Source organism: Loxodonta africana, unplaced genomic scaffold, assembly GCF_030014295.1.
Source record: "Loxodonta africana isolate mLoxAfr1 unplaced genomic scaffold, mLoxAfr1.hap2 scaffold_793, whole genome shotgun sequence".
Lineage (NCBI taxonomy): Eukaryota > Metazoa > Chordata > Mammalia > Proboscidea > Elephantidae > Loxodonta > Loxodonta africana.
The window spans coordinates 706-27,218 of NW_026975532.1; the positions used below are offsets into that span (position 1 = coordinate 706).

At 75.3% G+C, this 26,513-nt stretch overlaps 11 non-coding genes across 11 annotated transcripts; all 11 read left to right on the forward strand.

Annotated features, from left to right (window-relative positions):
- The first annotated feature begins 726 nt into the window (after window positions 1–726).
- Window positions 727–845, forward strand: LOC135230128 (5S ribosomal RNA). Its single transcript, XR_010320785.1, has one exon. It is a non-coding gene; the product is annotated as a 5S ribosomal RNA (ribosomal RNA).
- Window positions 846–3,151: 2,306 nt separating this feature from the next.
- LOC135230131 (5S ribosomal RNA) lies at window positions 3,152–3,270 on the forward strand. The gene has a single exon (XR_010320788.1). It is a non-coding gene; the product is annotated as a 5S ribosomal RNA (ribosomal RNA).
- A 2,333-nt stretch (window positions 3,271–5,603) lies between these two features.
- LOC135230139 (5S ribosomal RNA) lies at window positions 5,604–5,722 on the forward strand. Its single transcript, XR_010320796.1, has one exon. It is a non-coding gene; the product is annotated as a 5S ribosomal RNA (ribosomal RNA).
- Window positions 5,723–8,028: 2,306 nt separating this feature from the next.
- Window positions 8,029–8,147, forward strand: LOC135230143 (5S ribosomal RNA). The gene has a single exon (XR_010320800.1). It is a non-coding gene; the product is annotated as a 5S ribosomal RNA (ribosomal RNA).
- A 2,305-nt stretch (window positions 8,148–10,452) lies between these two features.
- LOC135230132 (5S ribosomal RNA) lies at window positions 10,453–10,571 on the forward strand. Its single transcript, XR_010320789.1, has one exon. It is a non-coding gene; the product is annotated as a 5S ribosomal RNA (ribosomal RNA).
- A 2,314-nt stretch (window positions 10,572–12,885) lies between these two features.
- LOC135230133 (5S ribosomal RNA) lies at window positions 12,886–13,004 on the forward strand. Its single transcript, XR_010320790.1, has one exon. It is a non-coding gene; the product is annotated as a 5S ribosomal RNA (ribosomal RNA).
- Window positions 13,005–15,317: 2,313 nt separating this feature from the next.
- On the forward strand, window positions 15,318–15,436 carry LOC135230144 (5S ribosomal RNA). The gene has a single exon (XR_010320801.1). It is a non-coding gene; the product is annotated as a 5S ribosomal RNA (ribosomal RNA).
- A 2,305-nt stretch (window positions 15,437–17,741) lies between these two features.
- On the forward strand, window positions 17,742–17,860 carry LOC135230130 (5S ribosomal RNA). Its single transcript, XR_010320787.1, has one exon. It is a non-coding gene; the product is annotated as a 5S ribosomal RNA (ribosomal RNA).
- Window positions 17,861–20,155: 2,295 nt separating this feature from the next.
- On the forward strand, window positions 20,156–20,274 carry LOC135230134 (5S ribosomal RNA). Its single transcript, XR_010320791.1, has one exon. It is a non-coding gene; the product is annotated as a 5S ribosomal RNA (ribosomal RNA).
- Window positions 20,275–22,587: 2,313 nt separating this feature from the next.
- Window positions 22,588–22,706, forward strand: LOC135230135 (5S ribosomal RNA). The gene has a single exon (XR_010320792.1). It is a non-coding gene; the product is annotated as a 5S ribosomal RNA (ribosomal RNA).
- A 2,312-nt stretch (window positions 22,707–25,018) lies between these two features.
- Window positions 25,019–25,137, forward strand: LOC135230136 (5S ribosomal RNA). The gene has a single exon (XR_010320793.1). It is a non-coding gene; the product is annotated as a 5S ribosomal RNA (ribosomal RNA).
- The last annotated feature ends 1,376 nt before the right edge of the window (window positions 25,138–26,513 follow it).

Genomic DNA, 26,513 nt, shown 5'->3' on the forward strand with positions numbered 1-26,513 from the left:
AGGGCTCGGGGGTCCGGTGGGAAGTACCAGAGGGCCTCCGCGGCACCTAGGAGCAGCCTGGCGCGCAAGGGTTCGCCGTGCTCCTCCGAGTCCCGCGTGGCCCTGGAGGGCCACGGCCGGCCAGGAGGGCGACGAGGGGCAAAGGCGGGAGGGACAGGTGGGCCGGGGACCGGGCCCGGGGCCGGGACTGGGGCCGAGAGCCGGGCCCGGCGAGGGCCCCTTGGAGGAAGGGGAGGCAAAGGGAGGCCCCGCCAGGGGACGGGCCGGGGTGGGGGGAGGGCGAGTGGAGGCCGGGGCCACCCCACGCTGGGCAGGGGGAGAGACGGGAGGCGCTCGGCCAGATGTCGGCGGAAGCAGGCGGCCCGAGTGCCTCCCGGTGCCGCCGCCGGGGGCGAGGGGCGAGCAGGCGGCAGGAGAGCCCCGGCCGGACTGAGGGGGGCCGTGGGGCTCGCAGGAAGGGCAGGGGGCGCGACCCGGGCGGCCTTCCCGCCTGGCTGACTGCCTTCCTCCCGGTCGCCGCCACCTGCCTGCTTGGAGGCCGGACTCTTGGGCCGGCTGGCCGGGACCCGCACCCTTGGCCAGGCGGGGCGGGCCGGGGCGGGCCGGGGCGGGCCGGGGCGGGGCTGGGCGGCCAAAGCTGGAGGCTGCCGGGGCGGCCAAGGCGCGCTGCGCCGGCGGCTGGGGCCGCTGAGCAGGCTCTTAGGGCGAGCGGCGGCAGGCGCTGACGTCTACGGCCATACCACCCTGAACGCGCCCGATCTCGTCTGATCTCGGAAGCTAAGCAGGGTCGGGCCTGGTTAGTACTTGGATGGGAGACCGCCTGGGAATACCGGGTGCTGTAGGCTTTTACGCCTCCTTTTCTCTTTTGCCGCCAACCCACGGGGCACAGGGACACACGGACACGGACAGGGACGCAACCAGGCCAAGAAGCCCGGCCCAGGGGCCCGGCCAGCGGCCCTCGGGCACCAGGAAAGCTTCGGGGGTGGCGGCGGCGTCGACGAGGACGACGACGGCGACGACGACGACGGCGGACGACGGCGGCCCGGCACTCCAGTCCAGTCGGGCCGCAGCGCTTCCCGGCCGCCCCTACTCTCCCCCGCTCCCACCCCCCGCCCGGGCCTTCAGGTTCAGGCCCTGCGGGAGCGCGCCCTGCCCTCGTGGCGGTGGGAGACGCTCCCCGTGGCGCCAGAGCCTCTCCTTGGGGCCGGAGCTCTGTCCTTGTCCAGCGGGGGCAGGCCCCTGGCTCAGAGGGCCTTCGGGAGCCACCCGGGCCGCCTCCGCCCTGCCGCCCCCCCACCCTCCACCCCGACCGGCCTCTGCCCCAACTTGGCTGCTCGGCTGCCCTCCTTCCCTCGGGCTCTGCCCACCCTTCCTGGCTCTGCAGGCCTGCCTCCTGGTGTGCCGGGATGTCTGCTAGTGGATTGGGAGGAGAAGACACCCGGGGCGGGCGGGCCCCTTGCCCTCCCCGGGCAACTTGCTTCGTGTACTCTGGGGGTGGGGGTGGGGCTGGGGCTGGGGCTGAGGCTGGGGCTGGGGCTGGGCCTGGGGCTGGGGGTGCGGGTGGGGACGTGAGACGGCCACAACGGTGGTGGTGGCGGTGGCCGCCGGACACTCGGCCGACTAGCCAGCCTCTCTCTCTGAGGTGTGGCGTGGGGGGGGGGAGGGGGGTCGGGGAGGCGACGAGGCGGGCGTGGGGGCGGTGGTGAGGCGGCCTTGAGGTGGGGATCTCGTGCCCGGGAGGAACAGGTGCCCTCCTGCCCGGTGTCCCGCGCGGGCCTAGACGTGGCCTCAAGTGGCCTGACCCCGATGAGTGAGTGAGGACGGGTCCTCCTGGCCGTCGGGCACACAGAACTAGGGGAGCCGGGGCCAGTCGAGCTGGGGGCCTCCCCGAGAGGTGCGAGACCGCAGCAGGGGCGTGCGGGGGTCCAGGCCGGGTGGGGTGGTGCGGTGTTGAGCTGGAGGCTATGCGGGGGGCGGGGCGCCGGGCGCGGGGCGGGGACGGCCACGCACGTTTCCTGCAGGGCTGTGGCTCTGGACCGCCAGGGCCAGAAGCAGCCTGCCCGCGGTCAGCGGGGGGTGAGGTGCGGATGGCGGGGGCCGCCCGCCCTCCCCGCGCCGGTCGCCCGTCCCCACCCACGCCCCCGCCGCCACCCCACCCCACCCCACCCCACCCCACCCCACCCCACAACCCGCCCTCCCTCCTCCCATCGGGGAAGCTCACCAGTGAGCTGGGCAGCTGGGCCAACGCGCCTGCCCCACCGCCCTGGCCCCCCACCGACCCTCCCGTCAGGCTAAGCGCCGCCTGCCCCACCTCCAGCCCCCCAGCAGGACCGGGAGCCTACGTGGGGTCCTGACTGGCCAGTGGGCAGGACGTCCCTCGTCGGTAGGCGTGTGGCTCGTGCGTGGTCTTTCGCCGCTCCCCGGTGCCCTCCCCCGCCAGCACCAGGGCTCGGGGGTCCGGTGGGAAGTACCAGAGGGCCTCCGCGGCACCTAGGAGCAGCCTGGCGCGCAAGGGTTCGCCGTGCTCCTCCGAGTCCCGCGTGGCCCTGGAGGGCCACGGCCGGCCAGGAGGGCGACGAGGGGCAAAGGCGGGAGGGACAGGTGGGCCGGGGACCGGGCCCGGGGCCGGGACTGGGGCCGAGAGCCGGGCCCGGCGAGGGCCCCTTGGAGGAAGGGGAGGCAAAGGGAGGCCCCGCCAGGGGACGGGCCGGGGTGGGGGAAGGGCGAGTGGAGGCCGGGGCCACCCCACGCTGGGCAGGGGGAGAGACGAGAGGCGCTCGGCCAGATGTCGGCGGAAGCAGGCGGCCCGAGTGCCTCCCGGTGCCGCCGCCGGGGGCGAGGGGCGAGCAGGCGGCAGGAGAGCCCCGGCCGGACTGAGGGGGGCCGTGGGGCTTCGCAGGAAGGGCAGGGGGCGCGACCCGGGCGGCCTTCCCGCCTGGCTGACTGCCTTCCTCCCGGTCGCCGCCACCTGCCTGCTTGGAGGCCGGACTCTTGGGCCGGCTGGCCGGGACCCGCACCCTTGGCCAGGCGGGGCGGGCCGGGGCGGGGCTGGGCGGCCAAAGCTGGAGGCTGCCGGGGCGGCCAAGGCGCGCTGCGCCGGCGGCTGGGGCCGCTGAGCAGGCTCTTAGGGCGAGCGGCGGCAGGCGCTGACGTCTACGGCCATACCACCCTGAACGCGCCCGATCTCGTCTGATCTCGGAAGCTAAGCAGAGTCGGGCCTGGTTAGTACTTGGATGGGAGACCGCCTGGGAATACCGGGTGCTGTAGGCTTTTACGCCTCCTTTTCTCTTTTGCCGCCAACCCACGGGGCACAGGGACACACGGACACGGACAGGGACGCAACCAGGCCAGGAAGCCCGGCCCAGGGGCCCGGCCAGCGGCCCTCGGGCACCAGGAAAGCTTCGGGGGTGGCGGCGGCGTCGACGAGGAAGACGACGGCGACGACGACGACGGCGGACGACGGCGGCCCGGCACTCCAGTCCAGTCGGGCCGCAGCGCTTCCCGGCCGCCCCTACTCTCCCCCGCTCCCACCCCCCGCCCGGGCCTTCAGGTTCAGGCCCTGCGGGAGCGCGCCCTGCCCTCGTGGCGGTGGGAGACGCTCCCCGTGGCGCCAGAGCCTCTCCTTGGGGCCGGAGCTCTGTCCTTGTCCAGCGGGGGCAGGCCCCTGGCTCAGAGGGCCTTCGGGAGCCACCCGGGCCGCCTCCGCCCTGCCGCCCCCCCACCCTCCACCCCGACCGGCCTCTGCCCCAACTTGGCTGCTCGGCTGCCCTCCTTCCCTCGGGCTCTGCCCACCCTTCCTGGCTCTGCAGGCCTGCCTCCTGGTGTGCCGGGATGTCTGCTAGTGGATTGGGAGGAGAAGACACCCGGGGCGGGCGGGCCCCTTGCCCTCCCCGGGGCGGGCGGGCCCCTTGCCCTCCCCGGGCAACTTGCTTCGTGTACTCTGGGGGTGGGGGTGGGGCTGGGGCTGGGGCTGAGGCTGGGGCTGGGGCTGGGCCTGGGGCTGGGGGTGCGGGTGGGGACGTGAGACGGCCACAACGGTGGTGGTGGCGGTGGCCGCCGGACACTCGGCCGACTAGCCAGCCTCTCTCTCTGAGGTGTGGCGTGGGGGGGGGGAGGGGGGTCGGGGAGGCGACGAGGCGGGCGTGGGGGCGGTGGTGAGGCGGCCTTGAGGTGGGGATCTCGTGCCCGGGAGGAACAGGTGCCCTCCTGCCCGGTGTCCCGCGCGGGCCTAGACGTGGCCTCAAGTGGCCTGACCCCGATGAGTGAGTGAGGACGGGTCCTCCTGGCCGTCGGGCACACAGAACTAGGGGAGCCGGGGCCAGTCGAGCTGGGGGCCTCCCCGAGAGGTGCGAGACCGCAGCAGGGGCGTGCGGGGGTCCAGGCCGGGTGGGGTGGTGCGGTGTTGAGCTGGAGGCTATGCGGGGGGTGGGGCGCCGGGCGCGGGGCGGGGACGGCCACGCACGTTTCCTGCAGGGCTGTGGCTCTGGACCGCCAGGGCCAGAAGCAGCCTGCCCGCGGTCAGCGGGGGGTGAGGTGCGGATGGCGGGGGCCGCCCGCCCTCCCCGCGCCGGTCGCCCGTCCCCACCCACGCCCCCGCCGCCACCCCACCCCACCCCACAACCCGCCCTCCCTCCTCCCATCGGGGAAGCTCACCAGTGAGCTGGGCAGCTGGGCCAACGCGCCTGCCCCACCGCCCTGGCCCCCCACCGACCCTCCCGTCAGGCTAAGCGCCGCCTGCCCCACCTCCAGCCCCCCAGCAGGACCGGGAGCCTACGTGGGGTCCTGACTGGCCAGTGGGCAGGACGTCCCTCGTCGGTAGGCGTGTGGCTCGTGCGTGGTCTTTCGCCGCTCCCCGGTGCCCTCCCCCGCCAGCACCAGGGCTCGGGGGTCCGGTGGGAAGTACCAGAGGGCCTCCGCGGCACCTAGGAGCAGCCTGGCGCGCAAGGGTTCGCCGTGCTCCTCCGAGTCCCGCGTGGCCCTGGAGGGCCACGGCCGGCCAGGAGGGCGACGAGGGGCAAAGGCGGGAGGGACAGGTGGGCCGGGGACCGGGCCCGGGGCCGGGACTGGGGCCGAGAGCCGGGCCCGGCGAGGGCCCCTTGGAGGAAGGGGAGGCAAAGGGAGGCCCCGCCAGGGGACGGGCCGGGGTGGGGGGAGGGCGAGTGGAGGCCGGGGCCACCCCACGCTGGGCAGGGGGAGAGACGAGAGGCGCTCGGCCAGATGTCGGCGGAAGCAGGCGGCCCGAGTGCCTCCCGGTGCCGCCGCCGGGGGCGAGGGGCGAGCAGGCGGCAGGAGAGCCCCGGCCGGACTGAGGGGGGCCGTGGGGCTTCGCAGGAAGGGCAGGGGGCGCGACCCGGGCGGCCTTCCCGCCTGGCTGACTGCCTTCCTCCCGGTCGCCGCCACCTGCCTGCTTGGAGGCCGGACTCTTGGGCCGGCTGGCCGGGACCCGCACCCTTGGCCAGGCGGGGCGGGCCGGGGCGGGCCGGGGCGGGCCGGGGCGGGGCTGGGCGGCCAAAGCTGGAGGCTGCCGGGGCGGCCAAGGCGCGCTGCGCCGGCGGCTGGGGCCGCTGAGCAGGCTCTTAGGGCGAGCGGCGGCAGGCGCTGACGTCTACGGCCATACCACCCTGAACGCGCCCGATCTCGTCTGATCTCGGAAGCTAAGCAGGGTCGGGCCTGGTTAGTACTTGGATGGGAGACCGCCTGGGAATACCGGGTGCTGTAGGCTTTTACGCCTCCTTTTCTCTTTTGCCGCCAACCCACGGGGCACAGGGACACACGGACACGGACAGGGACGCAACCAGGCCAAGAAGCCCGGCCCAGGGGCCCGGCCAGCGGCCCTCGGGCACCAGGAAAGCTTCGGGGGTGGCGGCGGCGTCGACGAGGACGACGACGGCGACGACGACGACGGCGGACGACGGCGGCCCGGCACTCCAGTCCAGTCGGGCCGCAGCGCTTCCCGGCCGCCCCTACTCTCCCCCGCTCCCACCCCCCGCCCGGGCCTTCAGGTTCAGGCCCTGCGGGAGCGCGCCCTGCCCTCGTGGCGGTGGGAGACGCTCCCCGTGGCGCCAGAGCCTCTCCTTGGGGCCGGAGCTCTGTCCTTGTCCAGCGGGGGCAGGCCCCTGGCTCAGAGGGCCTTCGGGAGCCACCCGGGCCGCCTCCGCCCTGCCGCCCCCCCACCCTCCACCCCGACCGGCCTCTGCCCCAACTTGGCTGCTCGGCTGCCCTCCTTCCCTCGGGCTCTGCCCACCCTTCCTGGCTCTGCAGGCCTGCCTCCTGGTGTGCCGGGATGTCTGCTAGTGGATTGGGAGGAGAAGACACCCGGGGCGGGCGGGCCCCTTGCCCTCCCCGGGCAACTTGCTTCGTGTACTCTGGGGGTGGGGGTGGGGCTGGGGCTGGGGCTGAGGCTGGGGCTGGGGCTGGGCCTGGGGCTGGGGGTGCGGGTGGGGACGTGAGACGGCCACAACGGTGGTGGTGGCGGTGGCCGCCGGACACTCGGCCGACTAGCCAGCCTCTCTCTCTGAGGTGTGGCGTGGGGGGGGGGAGGGGGGTCGGGGAGGCGACGAGGCGGGCGTGGGGGCGGTGGTGAGGCGGCCTTGAGGTGGGGATCTCGTGCCCGGGAGGAACAGGTGCCCTCCTGCCCGGTGTCCCGCGCGGGCCTAGACGTGGCCTCAAGTGGCCTGACCCCGATGAGTGAGTGAGGACGGGTCCTCCTGGCCGTCGGGCACACAGAACTAGGGGAGCCGGGGCCAGTCGAGCTGGGGGCCTCCCCGAGAGGTGCGAGACCGCAGCAGGGGCGTGCGGGGGTCCAGGCCGGGTGGGGTGGTGCGGTGTTGAGCTGGAGGCTATGCGGGGGGCGGGGCGCCGGGCGCGGGGCGGGGACGGCCACGCACGTTTCCTGCAGGGCTGTGGCTCTGGACCGCCAGGGCCAGAAGCAGCCTGCCCACGGTCAGCGGGGGGTGAGGTGCGGATGGCGGGGGCCGCCCGCCCTCCCCGCGCCGGTCGCCCGTCCCCACCCACGCCCCCGCCGCCACCCCACCCCACCCCACAACCCGCCCTCCCTCCTCCCATCGGGGAAGCTCACCAGTGAGCTGGGCAGCTGGGCCAACGCGCCTGCCCCACCGCCCTGGCCCCCCACCGACCCTCCCGTCAGGCTAAGCGCCGCCTGCCCCACCTCCAGCCCCCCAGCAGGACCGGGAGCCTACGTGGGGTCCTGACTGGCCAGTGGGCAGGACGTCCCTCGTCGGTAGGCGTGTGGCTCGTGCGTGGTCTTTCGCCGCTCCCCGGTGCCCTCCCCCGCCAGCACCAGGGCTCGGGGGTCCGGTGGGAAGTACCAGAGGGCCTCCGCGGCACCTAGGAGCAGCCTGGCGCGCAAGGGTTCGCCGTGCTCCTCCGAGTCCCGCGTGGCCCTGGAGGGCCACGGCCGGCCAGGAGGGCGACGAGGGGCAAAGGCGGGAGGGACAGGTGGGCCGGGGACCGGGCCCGGGGCCGGGACTGGGGCCGAGAGCCGGGCCCGGCGAGGGCCCCTTGGAGGAAGGGGAGGCAAAGGGAGGCCCCGCCAGGGGACGGGCCGGGGTGGGGGGAGGGCGAGTGGAGGCCGGGGCCACCCCACGCTGGGCAGGGGGAGAGACGAGAGGCGCTCGGCCAGATGTCGGCGGAAGCAGGCGGCCCGAGTGCCTCCCGGTGCCGCCGCCGGGGGCGAGGGGCGAGCAGGCGGCAGGAGAGCCCCGGCCGGACTGAGGGGGGCCGTGGGGCTTCGCAGGAAGGGCAGGGGGCGCGACCCGGGCGGCCTTCCCGCCTGGCTGACTGCCTTCCTCCCGGTCGCCGCCACCTGCCTGCTTGGAGGCCGGACTCTTGGGCCGGCTGGCCAGGACCCGCACCCTTGGCCAGGCGGGGCGGGCCGGGGCGGGCCGGGGCGGGCCGGGGCGGGGCTGGGCGGCCAAAGCTGGAGGCTGCCGGGGCGGCCAAGGCGCGCTGCGCCGGCGGCTGGGGCCGCTGAGCAGGCTCTTAGGGCGAGCGGCGGCAGGCGCTGACGTCTACGGCCATACCACCCTGAACGCGCCCGATCTCGTCTGATCTCGGAAGCTAAGCAGGGTCGGGCCTGGTTAGTACTTGGATGGGAGACCGCCTGGGAATACCGGGTGCTGTAGGCTTTTACGCCTCCTTTTCTCTTTTGCCGCCAACCCACGGGGCACAGGGACACACGGACACGGACAGGGACGCAACCAGGCCAAGAAGCCCGGCCCAGGGGCCCGGCCAGCGGCCCTCGGGCACCAGGAAAGCTTCGGGGGTGGCGGCGGCGTCGACGAGGACGACGACGGCGACGACGACGACGGCGGACGACGGCGGCCCGGCACTCCAGTCCAGTCGGGCCGCAGCGCTTCCCGGCCGCCCCTACTCTCCCCCGCTCCCACCCCCCGCCCGGGCCTTCAGGTTCAGGCCCTGCGGGAGCGCGCCCTGCCCTCGTGGCGGTGGGAGACGCTCCCCGTGGCGCCAGAGCCTCTCCTTGGGGCCGGAGCTCTGTCCTTGTCCAGCGGGGGCAGGCCCCTGGCTCAGAGGGCCTTCGGGAGCCACCCGGGCCGCCTCCGCCCTGCCGCCCCCCCACCCTCCACCCCGACCGGCCTCTGCCCCAACTTGGCTGCTCGGCTGCCCTCCTTCCCTCGGGCTCTGCCCACCCTTCCTGGCTCTGCAGGCCTGCCTCCTGGTGTGCCGGGATGTCTGCTAGTGGATTGGGAGGAGAAGACACCCGGGGCGGGCGGGCCCCTTGCCCTCCCCGGGCAACTTGCTTCGTGTACTCTGGGGGTGGGGGTGGGGCTGGGGCTGGGGCTGAGGCTGGGGCTGGGGCTGGGCCTGGGGCTGGGGGTGCGGGTGGGGACGTGAGACGGCCACAACGGTGGTGGTGGCGGTGGCCGCCGGACACTCGGCCGACTAGCCAGCCTCTCTCTCTGAGGTGTGGCGTGGGGGGGGGAGGGGGGTCGGGGAGGCGACGAGGCGGGCGTGGGGGCGGTGGTGAGGCGGCCTTGAGGTGGGGATCTCGTGCCCGGGAGGAACAGGTGCCCTCCTGCCCGGTGTCCCGCGCGGGCCTAGACGTGGCCTCAAGTGGCCTGACCCCGATGAGTGAGTGAGGACGGGTCCTCCTGGCCGTCGGGCACACAGAACTAGGGGAGCCGGGGCCAGTCGAGCTGGGGGCCTCCCCGAGAGGTGCGAGACCGCAGCAGGGGCGTGCGGGGGTCCAGGCCGGGTGGGGTGGTGCGGTGTTGAGCTGGAGGCTATGCGGGGGGCGGGGCGCCGGGCGCGGGGCGGGGACGGCCACGCACGTTTCCTGCAGGGCTGTGGCTCTGGACCGCCAGGGCCAGAAGCAGCCTGCCCGCGGTCAGCGGGGGGTGAGGTGCGGATGGCGGGGGCCGCCCGCCCTCCCCGCGCCGGTCGCCCGTCCCCACCCACGCCCCCGCCGCCACCCCACCCCACCCCACCCCACCCCACCCCACCCCACAACCCGCCCTCCCTCCTCCCATCGGGGAAGCTCACCAGTGAGCTGGGCAGCTGGGCCAACGCGCCTGCCCCACCGCCCTGGCCCCCCACCGACCCTCCCGTCAGGCTAAGCGCCGCCTGCCCCACCTCCAGCCCCCCAGCAGGACCGGGAGCCTACGTGGGGTCCTGACTGGCCAGTGGGCAGGACGTCCCTCGTCGGTAGGCGTGTGGCTCGTGCGTGGTCTTTCGCCGCTCCCCGGTGCCCTCCCCCGCCAGCACCAGGGCTCGGGGGTCCGGTGGGAAGTACCAGAGGGCCTCCGCGGCACCTAGGAGCAGCCTGGCGCGCAAGGGTTCGCCGTGCTCCTCCGAGTCCCGCGTGGCCCTGGAGGGCCACGGCCGGCCAGGAGGGCGACGAGGGGCAAAGGCGGGAGGGACAGGTGGGCCGGGGACCGGGCCCGGGGCCGGGACTGGGGCCGAGAGCCGGGCCCGGCGAGGGCCCCTTGGAGGAAGGGGAGGCAAAGGGAGGCCCCGCCAGGGGACGGGCCGGGGTGGGGGAAGGGCGAGTGGAGGCCGGGGCCACCCCACGCTGGGCAGGGGGAGAGACGAGAGGCGCTCGGCCAGATGTCGGCGGAAGCAGGCGGCCCGAGTGCCTCCCGGTGCCGCCGCCGGGGGCGAGGGGCGAGCAGGCGGCAGGAGAGCCCCGGCCGGACTGAGGGGGGCCGTGGGGCTTCGCAGGAAGGGCAGGGGGCGCGACCCGGGCGGCCTTCCCGCCTGGCTGACTGCCTTCCTCCCGGTCGCCGCCACCTGCCTGCTTGGAGGCCGGACTCTTGGGCCGGCTGGCCGGGACCCGCACCCTTGGCCAGGCGGGGCGGGCCGGGGCGGGGCTGGGCGGCCAAAGCTGGAGGCTGCCGGGGCGGCCAAGGCGCGCTGCGCCGGCGGCTGGGGCCGCTGAGCAGGCTCTTAGGGCGAGCGGCGGCAGGCGCTGACGTCTACGGCCATACCACCCTGAACGCGCCCGATCTCGTCTGATCTCGGAAGCTAAGCAGAGTCGGGCCTGGTTAGTACTTGGATGGGAGACCGCCTGGGAATACCGGGTGCTGTAGGCTTTTACGCCTCCTTTTCTCTTTTGCCGCCAACCCACGGGGCACAGGGACACACGGACACGGACAGGGACGCAACCAGGCCAGGAAGCCCGGCCCAGGGGCCCGGCCAGCGGCCCTCGGGCACCAGGAAAGCTTCGGGGGTGGCGGCGGCGTCGAGGAGGAAGACGACGGCGACGACGACGACGGCGGACGACGGCGGCCCGGCACTCCAGTCCAGTCGGGCCGCAGCGCTTCCCGGCCGCCCCTACTCTCCCCCGCTCCCACCCCCCGCCCGGGCCTTCAGGTTCAGGCCCTGCGGGAGCGCGCCCTGCCCTCGTGGCGGTGGGAGACGCTCCCCGTGGCGCCAGAGCCTCTCCTTGGGGCCGGAGCTCTGTCCTTGTCCAGCGGGGGCAGGCCCCTGGCTCAGAGGGCCTTCGGGAGCCACCCGGGCCGCCTCCGCCCTGCCGCCCCCCCACCCTCCACCCCGACCGGCCTCTGCCCCAACTTGGCTGCTCGGCTGCCCTCCTTCCCTCGGGCTCTGCCCACCCTTCCTGGCTCTGCAGGCCTGCCTCCTGGTGTGCCGGGATGTCTGCTAGTGGATTGGGAGGAGAAGACACCCGGGGCGGGCGGGCCCCTTGCCCTCCCCGGGGCGGGCGGGCCCCTTGCCCTCCCCGGGCAACTTGCTTCGTGTACTCTGGGGGTGGGGGTGGGGCTGGGGCTGGGGCTGAGGCTGGGGCTGGGGCTGGGCCTGGGGCTGGGGGTGCGGGTGGGGACGTGAGACGGCCACAACGGTGGTGGTGGCGGTGGCCGCCGGACACTCGGCCGACTAGCCAGCCTCTCTCTCTGAGGTGTGGCGTGGGGGGGGGGGAGGGGGGTCGGGGAGGCGACGAGGCGGGCGTGGGGGCGGTGGTGAGGCGGCCTTGAGGTGGGGATCTCGTGCCCGGGAGGAACAGGTGCCCTCCTGCCCGGTGTCCCGCGCGGGCCTAGACGTGGCCTCAAGTGGCCTGACCCCGATGAGTGAGTGAGGACGGGTCCTCCTGGCCGTCGGGCACACAGAACTAGGGGAGCCGGGGCCAGTCGAGCTGGGGGCCTCCCCGAGAGGTGCGAGACCGCAGCAGGGGCGTGCGGGGGTCCAGGCCGGGTGGGGTGGTGCGGTGTTGAGCTGGAGGCTATGCGGGGGGCGGGGCGCCGGGCGCGGGGCGGGGACGGCCACGCACGTTTCCTGCAGGGCTGTGGCTCTGGACCGCCAGGGCCAGAAGCAGCCTGCCCGCGGTCAGCGGGGGGTGAGGTGCGGATGGCGGGGGCCGCCCGCCCTCCCCGCGCCGGTCGCCCGTCCCCACCCACGCCCCCGCCGCCACCCCACCCCACCCCACAACCCGCCCTCCCTCCTCCCATCGGGGAAGCTCACCAGTGAGCTGGGCAGCTGGGCCAACGCGCCTGCCCCACCGCCCTGGCCCCCCACCGACCCTCCCGTCAGGCTAAGCGCCGCCTGCCCCACCTCCAGCCCCCCAGCAGGACCGGGAGCCTACGTGGGGTCCTGACTGGCCAGTGGGCAGGACGTCCCTCGTCGGTAGGCGTGTGGCTCGTGCGTGGTCTTTCGCCGCTCCCCGGTGCCCTCCCCCGCCAGCACCAGGGCTCGGGGGTCCGGTGGGAAGTACCAGAGGGCCTCCGCGGCACCTAGGAGCAGCCTGGCGCGCAAGGGTTCGCCGTGCTCCTCCGAGTCCCGCGTGGCCCTGGAGGGCCACGGCCGGCCAGGAGGGCGACGAGGGGCAAAGGCGGGAGGGACAGGTGGGCCGGGGACCGGGCCCGGGGCCGGGACTGGGGCCGAGAGCCGGGCCCGGCGAGGGCCCCTTGGAGGAAGGGGAGGCAAAGGGAGGCCCCGCCAGGGGACGGGCCGGGGTGGGGGAAGGGCGAGTGGAGGCCGGGGCCACCCCACGCTGGGCAGGGGGAGAGACGAGAGGCGCTCGGCCAGATGTCGGCGGAAGCAGGCGGCCCGAGTGCCTCCCGGTGCCGCCGCCGGGGGCGAGGGGCGAGCAGGCGGCAGGAGAGCCCCGGCCGGACTGAGGGGGGCCGTGGGGCTTCGCAGGAAGGGCAGGGGGCGCGACCCGGGCGGCCTTCCCGCCTGGCTGACTGCCTTCCTCCCGGTCGCCGCCACCTGCCTGCTTGGAGGCCGGACTCTTGGGCCGGCTGGCCGGGACCCGCACCCTTGGCCAGGCGGGGCGGGCCGGGGCGGGGCTGGGCGGCCAAAGCTGGAGGCTGCCGGGGCGGCCAAGGCGCGCTGCGCCGGCGGCTGGGGCCGCTGAGCAGGCTCTTAGGGCGAGCGGCGGCAGGCGCTGACGTCTACGGCCATACCACCCTGAACGCGCCCGATCTCGTCTGATCTCGGAAGCTAAGCAGAGTCGGGCCTGGTTAGTACTTGGATGGGAGACCGCCTGGGAATACCGGGTGCTGTAGGCTTTTACGCCTCCTTTTCTCTTTTGCCGCCAACCCACGGGGCACAGGGACACACGGACACGGACAGGGACGCAACCAGGCCAGGAAGCCCGGCCCAGGGGCCCGGCCAGCGGCCCTCGGGCACCAGGAAAGCTTCGGGGGTGGCGGCGGCGTCGACGAGGAAGACGACGGCGACGACGACGACGGCGGACGACGGCGGCCCGGCACTCCAGTCCAGTCGGGCCGCAGCGCTTCCCGGCCGCCCCTACTCTCCCCCGCTCCCACCCCCCGCCCGGGCCTTCAGGTTCAGGCCCTGCGGGAGCGCGCCCTGCCCTCGTGGCGGTGGGAGACGCTCCCCGTGGCGCCAGAGCCTCTCCTTGGGGCCGGAGCTCTGTCCTTGTCCAGCGGGGGCAGGCCCCTGGCTCAGAGGGCCTTCGGGAGCCACCCGGGCCGCCTCCGCCCTGCCGCCCCCCCACCCTCCACCCCGACCGGCCTCTGCCCCAACTTGGCTGCTCGGCTGCCCTCCTTCCCTCGGGCTCTGCCCACCCTTCCTGGCTCTGCAGGCCTGCCTCCTGGTGTGCCGGGATGTCTGCTAGTGGATTGGGAGGAGAAGACACCCGGGGCGGGCGGGCCCCTTGCCCTCCCCGGGGCGGGCGGGCCCCTTGCCCTCCCCGGGCAACTTGCTTCGTGTACTCTGGGGGTGGGGGTGGGGCTGGGGCTGGGGCTGAGGCTGGGGCTGGGGCTGGGCCTGGGGCTGGGGGTGCGGGTGGGGACGTGAGACGGCCACAACGGTGGTGGTGGCGGTGGCCGCCGGACACTCGGCCGACTAGCCAGCCTCTCTCTCTGAGGTGTGGCGTGGGGGGGGGGAGGGGGGTCGGGGAGGCGACGAGGCGGGCGTGGGGGCGGTGGTGAGGCGGCCTTGAGGTGGGGATCTCGTGCCCGGGAGGAACAGGTGCCCTCCTGCCCGGTGTCCCGCGCGGGCCTAGACGTGGCCTCAAGTGGCCTGACCCCGATGAGTGAGTGAGGACGGGTCCTCCTGGCCGTCGGGCACACAGAACTAGGGGAGCCGGGGCCAGTCGAGCTGGGGGCCTCCCCGAGAGGTGCGAGACCGCAGCAGGGGCGTGCGGGGGTCCAGGCCGGGTGGGGTGGTGCGGTGTTGAGCTGGAGGCTATGCGGGGGGTGGGGCGCCGGGCGCGGGGCGGGGACGGCCACGCACGTTTCCTGCAGGGCTGTGGCTCTGGACCGCCAGGGCCAGAAGCAGCCTGCCCGCGGTCAGCGGGGGGTGAGGTGCGGATGGCGGGGGCCGCCCGCCCTCCCCGCGCCGGTCGCCCGTCCCCACCCACGCCCCCGCCGCCACCCCACCCCACCCCACAACCCGCCCTCCCTCCTCCCATCGGGGAAGCTCACCAGTGAGCTGGGCAGCTGGGCCAACGCGCCTGCCCCACCGCCCTGGCCCCCCACCGACCCTCCCGTCAGGCTAAGCGCCGCCTGCCCCACCTCCAGCCCCCCAGCAGGACCGGGAGCCTACGTGGGGTCCTGACTGGCCAGTGGGCAGGACGTCCCTCGTCGGTAGGCGTGTGGCTCGTGCGTGGTCTTTCGCCGCTCCCCGGTGCCCTCCCCCGCCAGCACCAGGGCTCGGGGGTCCGGTGGGAAGTACCAGAGGGCCTCCGCGGCACCTAGGAGCAGCCTGGCGCGCAAGGGTTCGCCGTGCTCCTCCGAGTCCCGCGTGGCCCTGGAGGGCCACGGCCGGCCAGGAGGGCGACGAGGGGCAAAGGCGGGAGGGACAGGTGGGCCGGGGACCGGGCCCGGGGCCGGGACTGGGGCCGAGAGCCGGGCCCGGCGAGGGCCCCTTGGAGGAAGGGGAGGCAAAGGGAGGCCCCGCCAGGGGACGGGCCGGGGTGGGGGGAGGGCGAGTGGAGGCCGGGGCCACCCCACGCTGGGCAGGGGGAGAGACGAGAGGCGCTCGGCCAGATGTCGGCGGAAGCAGGCGGCCCGAGTGCCTCCCGGTGCCGCCGCCGGGGGCGAGGGGCGAGCAGGCGGCAGGAGAGCCCCGGCCGGACTGAGGGGGGCCGTGGGGCTTCGCAGGAAGGGCAGGGGGCGCGACCCGGGCGGCCTTCCCGCCTGGCTGACTGCCTTCCTCCCGGTCGCCGCCACCTGCCTGCTTGGAGGCCGGACTCTTGGGCCGGCTGGCCGGGACCCGCACCCTTGGCCAGGCGGGGCGGGCCGGGGCGGGGCTGGGCGGCCAAAGCTGGAGGCTGCCGGGGCGGCCAAGGCGCGCTGCGCCGGCGGCTGGGGCCGCTGAGCAGGCTCTTAGGGCGAGCGGCGGCAGGCGCTGACGTCTACGGCCATACCACCCTGAACGCGCCCGATCTCGTCTGATCTCGGAAGCTAAGCAGGGTCGGGCCTGGTTAGTACTTGGATGGGAGACCGCCTGGGAATACCGGGTGCTGTAGGCTTTTACGCCTCCTTTTCTCTTTTGCCGCCAACCCACGGGGCACAGGGACACACGGACACGGACAGGGACGCAACCAGGCCAAGAAGCCCGGCCCAGGGGCCCGGCCAGCGGCCCTCGGGCACCAGGAAAGCTTCGGGGGTGGCGGCGGCGTCGACGAGGACGACGACGGCGACGACGACGACGGCGGACGACGGCGGCCCGGCACTCCAGTCCAGTCGGGCCGCAGCGCTTCCCGGCCGCCCCTACTCTCCCCCGCTCCCACCCCCCGCCCGGGCCTTCAGGTTCAGGCCCTGCGGGAGCGCGCCCTGCCCTCGTGGCGGTGGGAGACGCTCCCCGTGGCGCCAGAGCCTCTCCTTGGGGCCGGAGCTCTGTCCTTGTCCAGCGGGGGCAGGCCCCTGGCTCAGAGGGCCTTCGGGAGCCACCCGGGCCGCCTCCGCCCTGCCGCCCCCCCACCCTCCACCCCGACCGGCCTCTGCCCCAACTTGGCTGCTCGGCTGCCCTCCTTCCCTCGGGCTCTGCCCACCCTTCCTGGCTCTGCAGGCCTGCCTCCTGGTGTGCCGGGATGTCTGCTAGTGGATTGGGAGGAGAAGACACCCGGGGCGGGCGGGCCCCTTGCCCTCCCCGGGCAACTTGCTTCGTGTACTCTGGGGGTGGGGGTGGGGCTGGGGCTGGGGCTGAGGCTGGGGCTGGGGCTGGGCCTGGGGCTGGGGGTGCGGGTGGGGACGTGAGACGGCCACAACGGTGGTGGTGGCGGTGGCCGCCGGACACTCGGCCGACTAGCCAGCCTCTCTCTCTGAGGTGTGGCGTGGGGGGGGGAGGGGGGTCGGGGAGGCGACGAGGCGGGCGTGGGGGCGGTGGTGAGGCGGCCTTGAGGTGGGGATCTCGTGCCCGGGAGGAACAGGTGCCCTCCTGCCCGGTGTCCCGCGCGGGCCTAGACGTGGCCTCAAGTGGCCTGACCCCGATGAGTGAGTGAGGACGGGTCCTCCTGGCCGTCGGGCACACAGAACTAGGGGAGCCGGGGCCAGTCGAGCTGGGGGCCTCCCCGAGAGGTGCGAGACCGCAGCAGGGGCGTGCGGGGGTCCAGGCCGGGTGGGGTGGTGCGGTGTTGAGCTGGAGGCTATGCGGGGGGCGGGGCGCCGGGCGCGGGGCGGGGACGGCCACGCACGTTTCCTGCAGGGCTGTGGCTCTGGACCGCCAGGGCCAGAAGCAGCCTGCCCGCGGTCAGCGGGGGGTGAGGTGCGGATGGCGGGGGCCGCCCGCCCTCCCCGCGCCGGTCGCCCGTCCCCACCCACGCCCCCGCCGCCACCCCACCCCACCCCACAACCCGCCCTCCCTCCTCCCATCGGGGAAGCTCACCAGTGAGCTGGGCAGCTGGGCCAACGCGCCTGCCCCACCGCCCTGGCCCCCCACCGACCCTCCCGTCAGGCTAAGCGCCGCCTGCCCCACCTCCAGCCCCCCAGCAGGACCGGGAGCCTACGTGGGGTCCTGACTGGCCAGTGGGCAGGACGTCCCTCGTCGGTAGGCGTGTGGCTCGTGCGTGGTCTTTCGCCGCTCCCCGGTGCCCTCCCCCGCCAGCACCAGGGCTCGGGGGTCCGGTGGGAAGTACCAGAGGGCCTCCGCGGCACCTAGGAGCAGCCTGGCGCGCAAGGGTTCGCCGTGCTCCTCCGAGTCCCGCGTGGCCCTGGAGGGCCACGGCCGGCCAGGAGGGCGACGAGGGGCAAAGGCGGGAGGGACAGGTGGGCCGGGGACCGGGCCCGGGGCCGGGACTGGGGCCGAGAGCCGGGCCCGGCGAGGGCCCCTTGGAGGAAGGGGAGGCAAAGGGAGGCCCCGCCAGGGGACGGGCCGGGGTGGGGGGAGGGCGAGTGGAGGCCGGGGCCACCCCACGCTGGGCAGGGGGAGAGACGAGAGGCGCTCGGCCAGATGTCGGCGGAAGCAGGCGGCCCGAGTGCCTCCCGGTGCCGCCGCCGGGGGCGAGGGGCGAGCAGGCGGCAGGAGAGCCCCGGCCGGACTGAGGGGGGCCGTGGGGCTTCGCAGGAAGGGCAGGGGGCGCGACCCGGGCGGCCTTCCCGCCTGGCTGACTGCCTTCCTCCCGGTCGCCGCCACCTGCCTGCTTGGAGGCCGGACTCTTGGGCCGGCTGGCCGGGACCCGCACCCTTGGCCAGGCGGGGCGGGCCGGGGCGGGCCGGGGCGGGCCGGGGCGGGGCTGGGCGGCCAAAGCTGGAGGCTGCCGGGGCGGCCAAGGCGCGCTGCGCCGGCGGCTGGGGCCGCTGAGCAGGCTCTTAGGGCGAGCGGCGGCAGGCGCTGACGTCTACGGCCATACCACCCTGATCGCGCCCGATCTCGTCTGATCTCGGAAGCTAAGCAGGGTCGGGCCTGGTTAGTACTTGGATGGGAGACCGCCTGGGAATACCGGGTGCTGTAGGCTTTTACGCCTCCTTTTCTCTTTTGCCGCCAACCCACGGGGCACAGGGACACACGGACACGGACAGGGACGCAACCAGGCCAGGAAGCCCGGCCCAGGGGCCCGGCCAGCGGCCCTCGGGCACCAGGAAAGCTTCGGGGGTGGCGGCGGCGTCGACGAGGACGACGACGGCGACGACGACGACGGCGGACGACGGCGGACGACGGCGGCCCGGCACTCCAGTCCAGTCGGGCCGCAGCGCTTCCCGGCCGCCCCTACTCTCCCCCGCTCCCACCCCCCGCCCGGGCCTTCAGGTTCAGGCCCTGCGGGAGCGCGCCCTGCCCTCGTGGCGGTGGGAGACGCTCCCCGTGGCGCCAGAGCCTCTCCTTGGGGCCGGAGCTCTGTCCTTGTCCAGCGGGGGCAGGCCCCTGGCTCAGAGGGCCTTCGGGAGCCACCCGGGCCGCCTCCGCCCTGCCGCCCCCCCACCCTCCACCCCGACCGGCCTCTGCCCCAACTTGGCTGCTCGGCTGCCCTCCTTCCCTCGGGCTCTGCCCACCCTTCCTGGCTCTGCAGGCCTGCCTCCTGGTGTGCCGGGATGTCTGCTAGTGGATTGGGAGGAGAAGACACCCGGGGCGGGCGGGCCCCTTGCCCTCCCCGGGCAACTTGCTTCGTGTACTCTGGGGGTGGGGGTGGGGCTGGGGCTGGGGCTGAGGCTGGGGCTGGGGCTGGGCCTGGGGCTGGGGGTGCGGGTGGGGACGTGAGACGGCCACAACGGTGGTGGTGGCGGTGGCCGCCGGACACTCGGCCGACTAGCCAGCCTCTCTCTCTGAGGTGTGGCGTGGGGGGGGGAGGGGGGTCGGGGAGGCGACGAGGCGGGCGTGGGGGCGGTGGTGAGGCGGCCTTGAGGTGGGGATCTCGTGCCCGGGAGGAACAGGTGCCCTCCTGCCCTGTGTCCCGCGCGGGCATAGACGTGGCCTCAAGTGGCCTGACCCCGATGAGTGAGTGAGGACGGGTCCTCCTGGCCGTCGGGCACACAGAACTAGGGGAGCCGGGGCCAGTCGAGCTGGGGGCCTCCCCGAGAGGTGCGAGACCGCAGCAGGGGCGTGCGGGGGTTCAGGCCGGGTGGGGTGGTGCGGTGTTGAGCTGGAGGCTATGCGGGGGGCGGGGCGCCGGGCGCGGGGCGGGGACGGCCACGCACGTTTCCTGCAGGGCTGTGGCTCTGGACTGCCAGGGCCAGAAGCAGCCTGCCCGCGGTCAGCGGGGGGTGAGGTGCGGATGGCGGGGGCCGCCCGCCCTCCCCGCGCCGGTCGCCCGTCCCCACCCACGCCCCCGCCGCCACCCCACCCCACCCCACAACCCGCCCTCCCTCCTCCCATCGGGGAAGCTCACCAGTGAGCTGGGCAGCTGGGCCAACGCGCCTGCCCCACCGCCCTGGCCCCCCACCGACCCTCCCGTCAGGCTAAGCGCCGCCTGCCCCACCTCCAGCCCCCCAGCAGGACCGGGAGCCTACGTGGGGTCCTGACTGGCCAGTGGGCAGGACGTCCCTCGTCGGTAGGCGTGTGGCTCGTGCGTGGTCTTTCGCCGCTCCCCGGTGCCCTCCCCCGCCAGCACCAGGGCTCGGGGGTCCGGTGGGAAGTACCAGAGGGCCTCCGCGGCACCTAGGAGCAGCCTGGCGCGCAAGGGTTCGCCGTGCTCCTCCGAGTCCCGCGTGGCCCTGGAGGGCCACGGCCGGCCAGGAGGGCGACGAGGGGCAAAGGCGGGAGGGACAGGTGGGCCGGGGACCGGGCCCGGGGCCGGGACTGGGGCCGAGAGCCGGGCCCGGCGAGGGCCCCTTGGAGGAAGGGGAGGCAAAGGGAGGCCCCGCCAGGGGACGGGCCGGGGTGGGGGGAGGGCGAGTGGAGGCCGGGGCCACCCCACGCTGGGCAGGGGGAGAGACGAGAGGCGCTCGGCCAGATGTCGGCGGAAGCAGGCGGCCCGAGTGCCTCCCGGTGCCGCCGCCGGGGGCGAGGGGCGAGCAGGCGGCAGGAGAGCCCCGGCCGGACTGAGGGGGGCCGTGGGGCTTCGCAGGAAGGGCAGGGGGCGCGACCCGGGCGGCCTTCCCGCCTGGCTGACTGCCTTCCTCCCGGTCGCCGCCACCTGCCTGCTTGGAGGCCGGACTCTTGGGCCGGCTGGCCGGGACCCGCACCCTTGGCCAGGCGGGGCGGGCCGGGGCGGGGCTGGGCGGCCAAAGCTGGAGGCTGCCGGGGCGGCCAAGGCGCGCTGCGCCGGCGGCTGGGGCCGCTGAGCAGGCTCTTAGGGCGAGCGGCGGCAGGCGCTGACGTCTACGGCCATACCACCCTGAACGCGCCCGATCTCGTCTGATCTCGGAAGCTAAGCAGAGTCGGGCCTGGTTAGTACTTGGATGGGAGACCGCCTGGGAATACCGGGTGCTGTAGGCTTTTACGCCTCCTTTTCTCTTTTGCCGCCAACCCACGGGGCACAGGGACACACGGACACGGACAGGGACGCAACCAGGCCAGGAAGCCCGGCCCAGGGGCCCGGCCAGCGGCCCTCGGGCACCAGGAAAGCTTCGGGGGTGGCGGCGGCGTCGACGAGGAAGACGACGGCGACGACGACGACGGCGGACGACGGCGGCCCGGCACTCCAGTCCAGTCGGGCCGCAGCGCTTCCCGGCCGCCCCTACTCTCCCCCGCTCCCACCCCCCGCCCGGGCCTTCAGGTTCAGGCCCTGCGGGAGCGCGCCCTGCCCTCGTGGCGGTGGGAGACGCTCCCCGTGGCGCCAGAGCCTCTCCTTGGGGCCGGAGCTCTGTCCTTGTCCAGCGGGGGCAGGCCCCTGGCTCAGAGGGCCTTCGGGAGCCACCCGGGCCGCCTCCGCCCTGCCGCCCCCCCACCCTCCACCCCGACCGGCCTCTGCCCCAACTTGGCTGCTCGGCTGCCCTCCTTCCCTCGGGCTCTGCCCACCCTTCCTGGCTCTGCAGGCCTGCCTCCTGGTGTGCCGGGATGTCTGCTAGTGGATTGGGAGGAGAAGACACCCGGGGCGGGCGGGCCCCTTGCCCTCCCCGGGGCGGGCGGGCCCCTTGCCCTCCCCGGGCAACTTGCTTCGTGTACTCTGGGGGTGGGGGTGGGGCTGGGGCTGGGGCTGAGGCTGGGGCTGGGGCTGGGCCTGGGGCTGGGGGTGCGGGTGGGGACGTGAGACGGCCACAACGGTGGTGGTGGCGGTGGCCGCCGGACACTCGGCCGACTAGCCAGCCTCTCTCTCTGAGGTGTGGCGTGGGGGGGGGGAGGGGGGTCGGGGAGGCGACGAGGCGGGCGTGGGGGCGGTGGTGAGGCGGCCTTGAGGTGGGGATCTCGTGCCCGGGAGGAACAGGTGCCCTCCTGCCCGGTGTCCCGCGCGGGCCTAGACGTGGCCTCAAGTGGCCTGACCCCGATGAGTGAGTGAGGACGGGTCCTCCTGGCCGTCGGGCACACAGAACTAGGGGAGCCGGGGCCAGTCGAGCTGGGGGCCTCCCCGAGAGGTGCGAGACCGCAGCAGGGGCGTGCGGGGGTCCAGGCCGGGTGGGGTGGTGCGGTGTTGAGCTGGAGGCTATGCGGGGGGCGGGGCGCCGGGCGCGGGGCGGGGACGGCCACGCACGTTTCCTGCAGGGCTGTGGCTCTGGACCGCCAGGGCCAGAAGCAGCCTGCCCGCGGTCAGCGGGGGGTGAGGTGCGGATGGCGGGGGCCGCCCGCCCTCCCCGCGCCGGTCGCCCGTCCCCACCCACTCCCCCGCCGCCACCCCACCCCACCCCACAACCCGCCCTCCCTCCTCCCATCGGGGAAGCTCACCAGTGAGCTGGGCAGCTGGGCCAACGCGCCTGCCCCACCGCCCTGGCCCCCCACCGACCCTCCCGTCAGGCTAAGCGCCGCCTGCCCCACCTCCAGCCCCCCAGCAGGACCGGGAGCCTACGTGGGGTCCTGACTGGCCAGTGGGCAGGACGTCCCTCGTCGGTAGGCGTGTGGCTCGTGCGTGGTCTTTCGCCGCTCCCCGGTGCCCTCCCCCGCCAGCACCAGGGCTCGGGGGTCCGGTGGGAAGTACCAGAGGGCCTCCGCGGCACCTAGGAGCAGCCTGGCGCGCAAGGGTTCGCCGTGCTCCTCCGAGTCCCGCGTGGCCCTGGAGGGCCACGGCCGGCCAGGAGGGCGACGAGGGGCAAAGGCGGGAGGGACAGGTGGGCCGGGGACCGGGCCCGGGGCCGGGACTGGGGCCGAGAGCCGGGCCCGGCGAGGGCCCCTTGGAGGAAGGGGAGGCAAAGGGAGGCCCCGCCAGGGGACGGGCCGGGGTGGGGGGAGGGCGAGTGGAGGCCGGGGCCACCCCACGCTGGGCAGGGGGAGAGACGAGAGGCGCTCGGCCAGATGTCGGCGGAAGCAGGCGGCCCGAGTGCCTCCCGGTGCCGCCGCCGGGGGCGAGGGGCGAGCAGGCGGCAGGAGAGCCCCGGCCGGACTGAGGGGGGCCGTGGGGCTTCGCAGGAAGGGCAGGGGGCGCGACCCGGGCGGCCTTCCCGCCTGGCTGACTGCCTTCCTCCCGGTCGCCGCCACCTGCCTGCTTGGAGGCCGGACTCTTGGGCCGGCTGGCCGGGACCCGCACCCTTGGCCAGGCGGGGCGGGCCGGGGCGGGGCTGGGCGGCCAAAGCTGGAGGCTGCCGGGGCGGCCAAGGCGCGCTGCGCCGGCGGCTGGGGCCGCTGAGCAGGCTCTTAGGGCGAGCGGCGGCAGGCGCTGACGTCTACGGCCATACCACCCTGAACGCGCCCGATCTCGTCTGATCTCGGAAGCTAAGCAGAGTCGGGCCTGGTTAGTACTTGGATGGGAGACCGCCTGGGAATACCGGGTGCTGTAGGCTTTTACGCCTCCTTTTCTCTTTTGCCGCCAACCCACGGGGCACAGGGACACACGGACACGGACAGGGACGCAACCAGGCCAGGAAGCCCGGCCCAGGGGCCCGGCCAGCGGCCCTCGGGCACCAGGAAAGCTTCGGGGGTGGCGGCGGCGTCGACGAGGAAGACGACGGCGACGACGACGACGGCGGACGACGGCGGCCCGGCACTCCAGTCCAGTCGGGCCGCAGCGCTTCCCGGCCGCCCCTACTCTCCCCCGCTCCCACCCCCCGCCCGGGCCTTCAGGTTCAGGCCCTGCGGGAGCGCGCCCTGCCCTCGTGGCGGTGGGAGACGCTCCCCGTGGCGCCAGAGCCTCTCCTTGGGGCCGGAGCTCTGTCCTTGTCCAGCGGGGGCAGGCCCCTGGCTCAGAGGGCCTTCGGGAGCCACCCGGGCCGCCTCCGCCCTGCCGCCCCCCCACCCTCCACCCCGACCGGCCTCTGCCCCAACTTGGCTGCTCGGCTGCCCTCCTTCCCTCGGGCTCTGCCCACCCTTCCTGGCTCTGCAGGCCTGCCTCCTGGTGTGCCGGGATGTCTGCTAGTGGATTGGGAGGAGAAGACACCCGGGGCGGGCGGGCCCCTTGCCCTCCCCGGGGCGGGCGGGCCCCTTGCCCTCCCCGGGCAACTTGCTTCGTGTACTCTGGGGGTGGGGGTGGGGCTGGGGCTGGGGCTGAGGCTGGGGCTGGGGCTGGGCCTGGGGCTGGGGGTGCGGGTGGGGACGTGAGACGGCCACAACGGTGGTGGTGGCGGTGGCCGCCGGACACTCGGCCGACTAGCCAGCCTCTCTCTCTGAGGTGTGGCGTGGGGGGGGGAGGGGGGTCGGGGAGGCGACGAGGCGGGCGTGGGGGCGGTGGTGAGGCGGCCTTGAGGTGGGGATCTCGTGCCCGGGAGGAACAGGTGCCCTCCTGCCCGGTGTCCCGCGCGGGCCTAGACGTGGCCTCAAGTGGCCTGACCCCGATGAGTGAGTGAGGACGGGTCCTCCTGGCCGTCGGGCACACAGAACTAGGGGAGCCGGGGCCAGTCGAGCTGGGGGCCTCCCCGAGAGGTGCGAGACCGCAGCAGGGGCGTGCGGGGGTCCAGGCCGGGTGGGGTGGTGCGGTGTTGAGCTGGAGGCTATGCGGGGGGCGGGGCGCCGGGCGCGGGGCGGGGACGGCCACGCACGTTTCCTGCAGGGCTGTGGCTCTGGACCGCCAGGGCCAGAAGCAGCCTGCCCGCGGTCAGCGGGGGGTGAGGTGCGGATGGCGGGGGCCGCCCGCCCTCCCCGCGCCGGTCGCCCGTCCCCACCCACGCCCCCGCCGCCACCCCACCCCACCCCACAACCCGCCCTCCCTCCTCCCATCGGGGAAGCTCACCAGTGAGCTGGGCAGCTGGGCCAACGCGCCTGCCCCACCGCCCTGGCCCCCCACCGACCCTCCCGTCAGGCTAAGCGCCGCCTGCCCCACCTCCAGCCCCCCAGCAGGACCGGGAGCCTACGTGGGGTCCTGACTGGCCAGTGGGCAGGACGTCCCTCGTCGGTAGGCGTGTGGCTCGTGCGTGGTCTTTCGCCGCTCCCCGGTGCCCTCCCCCGCCAGCACCAGGGCTCGGGGGTCCGGTGGGAAGTACCAGAGGGCCTCCGCGGCACCTAGGAGCAGCCTGGCGCGCAAGGGTTCGCCGTGCTCCTCCGAGTCCCGCGTGGCCCTGGAGGGCCACGGCCGGCCAGGAGGGCGACGAGGGGCAAAGGCGGGAGGGACAGGTGGGCCGGGGACCGGGCCCGGGGCCGGGACTGGGGCCGAGAGCCGGGCCCGGCGAGGGCCCCTTGGAGGAAGGGGAGGCAAAGGGAGGCCCCGCCAGGGGACGGGCCGGGGTGGGGGGAGGGCGAGTGGAGGCCGGGGCCACCCCACGCTGGGCAGGGGGAGAGACGAGAGGCGCTCGGCCAGATGTCGGCGGAAGCAGGCGGCCCGAGTGCCTCCCGGTGCCGCCGCCGGGGGCGAGGGGCGAGCAGGCGGCAGGAGAGCCCCGGCCGGACTGAGGGGGGCCGTGGGGCTTCGCAGGAAGGGCAGGGGGCGCGACCCGGGCGGCCTTCCCGCCTGGCTGACTGCCTTCCTCCCGGTCGCCGCCACCTGCCTGCTTGGAGGCCGGACTCTTGGGCCGGCTGGCCGGGACCCGCACCCTTGGCCAGGCGGGGCGGGCCGGGGCGGGGCTGGGCGGCCAAAGCTGGAGGCTGCCGGGGCGGCCAAGGCGCGCTGCGCCGGCGGCTGGGGCCGCTGAGCAGGCTCTTAGGGCGAGCGGCGGCAGGCGCTGACGTCTACGGCCATACCACCCTGAACGCGCCCGATCTCGTCTGATCTCGGAAGCTAAGCAGAGTCGGGCCTGGTTAGTACTTGGATGGGAGACCGCCTGGGAATACCGGGTGCTGTAGGCTTTTACGCCTCCTTTTCTCTTTTGCCGCCAACCCACGGGGCACAGGGACACACGGACACGGACAGGGACGCAACCAGGCCAGGAAGCCCGGCCCAGGGGCCCGGCCAGCGGCCCTCGGGCACCAGGAAAGCTTCGGGGGTGGCGGCGGCGTCGACGAGGAAGACGACGGCGACGACGACGACGGCGGACGACGGCGGCCCGGCACTCCAGTCCAGTCGGGCCGCAGCGCTTCCCGGCCGCCCCTACTCTCCCCCGCTCCCACCCCCCGCCCGGGCCTTCAGGTTCAGGCCCTGCGGGAGCGCGCCCTGCCCTCGTGGCGGTGGGAGACGCTCCCCGTGGCGCCAGAGCCTCTCCTTGGGGCCGGAGCTCTGTCCTTGTCCAGCGGGGGCAGGCCCCTGGCTCAGAGGGCCTTCGGGAGCCACCCGGGCCGCCTCCGCCCTGCCGCCCCCCCACCCTCCACCCCGACCGGCCTCTGCCCCAACTTGGCTGCTCGGCTGCCCTCCTTCCCTCGGGCTCTGCCCACCCTTCCTGGCTCTGCAGGCCTGCCTCCTGGTGTGCCGGGATGTCTGCTAGTGGATTGGGAGGAGAAGACACCCGGGGCGGGCGGGCCCCTTGCCCTCCCCGGGGCGGGCGGGCCCCTTGCCCTCCCCGGGCAACTTGCTTCGTGTACTCTGGGGGTGGGGGTGGGGCTGGGGCTGGGGCTGAGGCTGGGGCTGGGGCTGGGCCTGGGGCTGGGGGTGCGGGTGGGGACGTGAGACGGCCACAACGGTGGTGGTGGCGGTGGCCGCCGGACACTCGGCCGACTAGCCAGCCTCTCTCTCTGAGGTGTGGCGTGGGGGGGGGGAGGGGGGTCGGGGAGGCGACGAGGCGGGCGTGGGGGCGGTGGTGAGGCGGCCTTGAGGTGGGGATCTCGTGCCCGGGAGGAACAGGTGCCCTCCTGCCCGGTGTCCCGCGCGGGCCTAGACGTGGCCTCAAGTGGCCTGACCCCGATGAGTGAGTGAGGACGGGTCCTCCTGGCCGTCGGGCACACAGAACTAGGGGAGCCGGGGCCAGTCGAGCTGGGGGCCTCCCCGAGAGGTGCGAGACCGCAGCAGGGGCGTGCGGGGGTCCAGGCCGGGTGGGGTGGTGCGGTGTTGAGCTGGAGGCTATGCGGGGGGCGGGGCGCCGGGCGCGGGGCGGGGACGGCCACGCACGTTTCCTGCAGGGCTGTGGCTCTGGACCGCCAGGGCCAGAAGCAGCCTGCCCGCGGTCAGCGGGGGGTGAGGTGCGGATGGCGGGGGCCGCCCGCCCTCCCCGCGCCGGTCGCCCGTCCCCACCCACGCCCCCGCCGCCACCCCACCCCACCCCACAACCCGCCCTCCCTCCTCCCATCGGGGA